Genomic DNA, 7,091 nt, shown 5'->3' with positions numbered 1-7,091 from the left:
TTTTTTTTCCTTTCATGCAATTATTTCTAACATATTTATAAGATTATTTCTTTGTTGCTTTGTATGTCCCTCCCCAACAGTGTAACCCCTGCTTTCACTGTATTTGTTGTTGGTATAATTTGTGGAGGGAAAGGGAAAAAAAAACAAATTGTTTAAATAGGGATACAGGTGGAACATTGCAACAATGAGATGTACAAGAATTTATGTTGAAAAACAAACTTTATAACTTTGGTGCAGGGGTGGAGGTTCGAGGAAGGGGCAAATGGGAAGGGTTGGGAGGAGGAAACAAAGGAGGAGGCTATAATGCTTGATAAGAAATGTACTTGTTATCTTTCCCATGTAATTATAACCCCTCTGTACAGTATTTTCACAATTAAAAATAAAATAAATGGCCTCCTTATTTTAAGAGTATCTGGTGGAAATGCAATATTTTTTTTGCCAAAAGAATAGTCATAATATGATAGAGACAGATTTATTAGTTGTAATTTAAGGTAAAAGCTTTTATAGGTATAAATATAGACACAGATATGAATTAAAATATTCAAGCATATTTGTATAAATCAAATACTATTTAAATAAAAGGGTATTCCATTTTTCAGAAATACTAATCTGTGGATAAACATGTTGTGTTGTATTTTTTCATTTGTTTATGTAGTGACAGTCCTGGAAGTGGGGAGGCTTGAACTCTGGGCCTACATGCTGTCTTTGAGCTTTAGTGCTCAAGGTTAGTGTTCTACTACTTGAGCCACAGGTCCACTTTCAGAATTTTTTTGGTTAGTTGGAGATAAGAGTCTCTCTACACTTTTCTGCCCTGGCTGGGTTCAAACCTAGATTCTCAGATTTCAGTATCACAAGTAGTTAGGCTTACAGGCCTTAGCCACTAGTGCCCAGCTAGGAACAGCAAATTATAACAGCTGTTATGTTCTTTCAGAGTTCAAGAGAGAATCACAGAGTTATCTACAACATATATTCTAGATTTGTATGTATCTGCATTTTCACATACGTGTTAGAATTTCATGTTATAAAAATTTATTTCTCTGAAAGGGAAGGAAGATTTGGGGCAAAAGTAAAAACAAACAAACAAACAGAAAAGACAAAATAGTATGTCTGCACAATGTCAAAATGAATTAAAAACTTTTTGTTAAATTGAGTTTTTAGTAAAATTAGCTTATTTTAAATACATATTCTCTATTAAGCAACATAAACGTTAAACATCAAAATTGAAATACTTATTGTGATCCATATATTAAAAAGTCATTTGCTGTAACTAAGTAACACATACTAAAGAGAGAATGTAGAAAGAACATTGATAAGGCAACCTTGTGGAAGGGATGGATGAAACCACCCCACCCCCCAAAAAAAATCAGAACTGAGATCTAAAATATGTAAACAGAATGAATAGAGTAAAGCAGAAAAGATTTATAGAAAGCAAATAGGATACACAAAAGAGTGGAGAAAAGAAAGAAATCCTAGCCTGTTTTATGCAACTACAAGTTGTTCACATAAGATCAGAAATGCTTCAGAAATGCTGGAAGAGAGCTGCTGCAGTAAAACAGGGCCAGTTACTTGGTAATGTGAGGTTTTGTACTTCATTCTAAGAACAATGAGAGAGCATTCCATAAAGGATCTTGTGGAATGAATTGTGCCATCTAAGTTATCTGTATTGAAGCTGTCAGCTCCCATGTGACTAATTTTGGACAGAGACCATAGATCATAATATAAGTGAAGTCACAATGCCCCATTTTCTGTGTATGTGTCTAGAAGAAAGCTCACATGCAGACAACAGAACAGTGGCTCAGAACAAGCCAGTAAGAGAGGAGTCACTGTCAGCTGGCTTTGATGTTGAACTTATAGTTCATAAAATTTTAAGAAAATAAATTTCTGTTGTCAAAACTTCTTAGTGTCTGGCATTCAAACCTTACTTATATTGAAGAGGTTTAATTCTAGCCTGATTCTGGTCTTTCTATTTCTCATTCTTCTCATTTTCTTTTACATTAACATAGTACATTTCCTCATATTTAACTTCATTTCAAGAAGAGTGCTCTACCACTTGAGCCACAGTGCCACTTCCGGTTTTCTGGTAATTAATTGGGGATAAGAGTCTCAGGGACTTGCCTGCCGGGGCTGGCTTTGAACCGCAATCCTCAGATTTCAGCCTCCTGAGTAGCTAAGATTACAGGTGTGAGCCACCGGCACCTGGCTAAGTGCTTACTTTTAAAACATATTATTCATTGAACATTTTATAATAGCAAGTTGAAGTGTTGGAATTTGGGTTTGGCTGCTTGTAGCAATGCTAATAATGAAACCCTGTCCCATTAAGATGAATATGTTTTTGAGTGGAATAAAGTACAAGCATTTTATTCTTCCAGTAGCAGAGATCAGGATCTTTCTTCCTTTATGTCCACAGAGTTTCTGTCACTAAAGGTACTTCATATTCCTAGATGACTGTTGTATCTCTGACTAGTATATATTTGTTAATATAAGTAGAATCCTCCTTTGAATATGTGATATTTCACTCATCTACCATCCTTTATAGACATGCAAGCTCAATCAATTCAATACTTTACCTACATGTAGGCCACTTACTTGCATTTGGTCATTTATTTTGTAAATCACTATGTCTTAATAGCATGATATCATTACATTGGAAATAAATAGTAAACTACAGTAGGAAGATTGCCCATTTGTAAATGTATGCAAATAATTGTAAAATAAATATTCAAAAATCTTCTAAATCTAGGATATATCAACTTTAATTATTGGAGCTTAGGAATCAGAATCTTTTTTGAAAAAAATATTGTTATCATTATAGTGTTGAACAAAATTATTACCATTTCATAAGTCAGGTAATAAGTACATTTCATTGTTTTTGGACAATATAATTCCTTGCTTTATTTTCTTCCAGTTTTCCTCTCCCTTCCCTATCTCCAAGTTATATAGATCATTTTCCCACATAATGTATACTGAATCACATGACTGTATTTGTTCATTCTCCCTCCCCCCATTCCTGCATTCTCCCTTTTCCTCCTAAAATAAAAAGGCAAAAACAAACACTACCACCAAGAAAGACAAAACCCATGTTTCCATTTCTTGTTTGTTTCTTCAGTTTTTAAATAGTATTTTAAAGGGTCAGAGAATTTGTCTTTGTATTCCTCCTCTAAGGGTATCCTCGTTTAATCTGACTGACTGTGTGTAATTGCCTGGTGTCCTGCCTAGATTATTCTGCTGAGTTACACTTTAGATATAGCCTCTACATATGAGAGAAAACCAAAGTTGGCTTCCCTCACAAAGCAAGAATTGTTCTATGATTCCATCCATTAGAATCATAATCTTAAAAGACACTTTTACTGATAACTAGTGAACAATTTTATAAGGCACACTTTCATAAGAACAACAGTAGAGTAATTCACATCATTAGAGCCATAGTACTTTTAATTAGTTTGACATAAATTGTTATACCAACTTTCTCAGTGTTGTGTATAACCATAGTTCTATGCTTGAGGCTTTTAGTTATTTTATATATCAAGAAAAATTTGTATCTCAAACTATCCATTTGATTTACAATAACCATAATAATATATCTATATCTAGCTAGCTAGCTATATATTTTGACAATCATGTTATTGTTGCCCATAGAGCAATGTAAAAGAAAGCAGGGTCAATTGACATCCAACAAAATTGCTTTAAAAGCAGATATTGTGCCTTTAAATATTTTTCTCTCAAGACAATTTCTAGCAATAATCCATGTGATAAAAAATGAACCACTGTAATAGCATATTATGACTGCTTTTCTGCCTTATTAGACAAGATAAATTGTGTAATCTTCTTTCATAGCTCAAAGTGAGGTAAAGAGTCATTTAATTACCTGTGAATCAAAGCAATTTAGGCAACTCTTTCTGGTCATTACCAGAGAGAATCAAGAAACCAAAATGCTTAATAATCAATAACTATGTCAAACCCAAAATAAAGTTAAGCTTTTGCAAGTTTCATGGCATTGTTATGGCCAAGGAAGGTTTTATTGCCTGGAAAGTCTCAATCCCTCAATTCCTGCTCAATTCCTTTCTCAATTCTCTTTTCCTGAATAGTTCATTACTCCCTTGAGCAAGTGCTTGTTTCTTTCACACTTATCAATACTTCATTTTGATCTATATGTGTAATATTATTTAGTTACTAATATTTAGTATCACAAGTATGACTTAGTGTTATGAGAACACCCAATGCCAAGAATTATATATGCTAACTCCTGGCTTCCAAGTTTCATTTAGTATCCCAGGCTCAAATTCAGGTTCTTCTGGATTAGAGGAATTTACTCAATGTGTGACATAAACACCTATCTTTATGCAATTGCTATGGTTATTTTTTATGCTTTGGTTTTCAAGAACAGCCATAATAGCTTAGTATGCAAAGTGTGTTCTTCTACTTGTGATAAATATTAATAGATTCTTCCACTAAAACCACAACAGACAAAAAACGACCTATCAATGACAAACTCCAGTTGAGAAGAAAAATGACGAGAACATGTCTGTTCACTGTTGTTCAGTCATTCCCATGGCACTATGTCTCAGAGAGCACTCAGTGGTCTTGCTCTTAAAACATAAATTCGTCATGTTCAATACAGCTTTTCATGGTTATTTGTTTTTTAAATAAATCATACAGAATCAGCCCATTGTTCTGGAAAACATGGAAATGATTAACTTATCTGCATCCTTTTGAATGTAACAAATGTTTAAAATGTATTCTTACAAACATTTATCCACAACCAACTCTCTTTGGAGATGTACAAATAAATATCATCTTACTATAATGAGTTGTATAATAACAACACACACTAGAAACAAATAAGGAAATGACTAGAAGAAGTGCTGTGTGTCCTATAAACTTCAGTATTATTGGTTTCATGAGTGTGTACAGGACTTGAAGAAAAATGTCTTGTTCTTATTTCCTGAGTTCAGATTCATATTTAGGAATCAATTATTCTTTAGCCTGTAATATAGTCATTTCATTGGAATACATTTTTATAATTATTTTGAAACAGTTTATAATTATTTTGAAACACTATATTTCAATAATCCCTAAATTTTAAGTGATATTTTGGCAATTTCAAAATAAAATTTTGGAGAAAATACAATCCCTAAATACACACACACACACACACACACACACACACACACACACACTGGGAACAAAGAACAAGATCTTTTGGAAGAGAATAACAAAGAACCAACCAACCAAAACAACATGCTGGGGGCATAGCTCAAGTGGTGGGGTACTGTCCTAGCAAATGCAAAGCCCTGATTTTAATCCAGAATGTTAAAAGACAAACAGACTGAGACAGACAGAGACAGACAGAGAGAGAGGCAGAGAGAGACAGAGCAAAGAAGAGACAGAGACAGAGAGAAAGATGGTAAATCAAATGGCAGCATGCTTATGTAGAAATTACAAGGAGCTGAGGCCATATTCAATGAAACACACACACACACATACACACACACACAGATCTTTTGGGATTAAGAGATTCTTAGAGAATATCTCATTATTTGTTCATTTACCTTGCACAAATTAATTATATTTCAATAACTCAATATTTCAAAGTCAAATTCTAAGAAATTACACTATTGTGGCAAAAATATTATACAAAATTTCTATAGAAACTACTTCAAGACTATATTTGCAAAAATTAGAAATGATGAACTAATCCTCAGAGTGATTATTTAAATGTCAGGATGCAAAGTATTTGCTTTTAGTGTACATAGGATAACATTCCTAAGAGGAACATGAGCCTTAATATCATTAAGAATATTTTGGCTTGTAGGCCATAGCTTTATATATTTTAATTGAAAAGTTGTAAACAGAATTTTAATCTTTTTGCACTACATTCCCACACTTTTCTACCTGCTTGCCCCTCTTCCAGATAGGACTCTGCTGCATGATCCTGTGTGGTTAAAGTGTGACCGTATATAATTTAGTAATGAGAGAGGTGAAATGACATGGAGCATGAAATATAAAACTGAATGTCACACCTCTTTTCATATTGAGTATTTAGCATTCATTTACATAGCAAGCAACTCAATACAGATACTTTGTTGCAAAACAGAATAAAGTAGGAGACTTTTTTATATTCAGTGCAATGGTGGGAAGTTTGAAATTTTTCAGTTAAACATCAGACACAGGATTCTAGGTATTTACAGAGATTCAGTGTCTTACAATTCTATTATGTATCTCTCAGCCATTATATCCATGCTACCCAAGGAGAGCACTACAGATATCAGACACTGAATGGATGCATGTATATGATTAGCCCACTTTCAATATGATCTGCTAAGTTTACAACACAGCTGCTCAAGTCTGTATCTTTTGTGTTTCACTCAATGCAGTATCTTTGATTTGTCTTTCAGATCTATCCTTGATATTTATTTAAGGCAATAAATAGTTCATGTAAACTAGTTGAAAGTAGTAAAAAGAATATTTAGAGTAGTAGGAGATAACTTTCTCTCAATGTTGCAATATATTTCTACCATATTAATTAAATAGCAAGGTATTTATGGAGATATTTACAAAAAGGATAATTATCAAATTGTTTCTCAGCAATGAACATACATTGACATGTGAGTTGAGGTGTAGGTTGTTTGCTGAAATCACAATTGTGAGATTATTTCTGACCTCTCTAGTTTGTAATATGGAATCTCTTCTCTCATCCTACACTAGCAAAATAATTTGATCTATTTTATCAAAGAGTTTATATCAACAGTTCATAGGTGTCTCACAACTATAATCTAAGTTATTAAGGAAGCTGAGATCTGAAGCTCATGATTTGAAGCTGGCCCAGTCATGAAAATCCATGAGAGTCTCATCTCCAATTAACCACCAAAAACTGGAACGTGGTATTGTTCAAGTGGTTGTCAGCCTTTGGAAACAACACTAAGTTACAGTACCCAGGTCCTGAGTTTAATCCTCAGTACTGTCATATACACTAAAAAAAGGAAGAAGGAAAGAAAGAAGGAAGGGAGGGAGGGAAGAAGAAAGAAAGAAGGAAGGAAGGAAGGAAGGAAGAAGGAAGGAAGGAAGGAAGGAAGGAAGGAAGGAAGGAAGGA

The sequence above is a fragment of the Dipodomys ordii genome, unplaced genomic scaffold (genome assembly GCF_000151885.1).
Source record: "Dipodomys ordii isolate 6190 unplaced genomic scaffold, Dord_2.0 Scaffold32, whole genome shotgun sequence".
In the NCBI taxonomy this organism is placed as follows: domain Eukaryota; kingdom Metazoa; phylum Chordata; class Mammalia; order Rodentia; family Heteromyidae; genus Dipodomys; species Dipodomys ordii.
The sequence above is the reverse complement of the archived record's forward strand: the minus strand, read 5'-3'. Positions refer to the sequence as shown.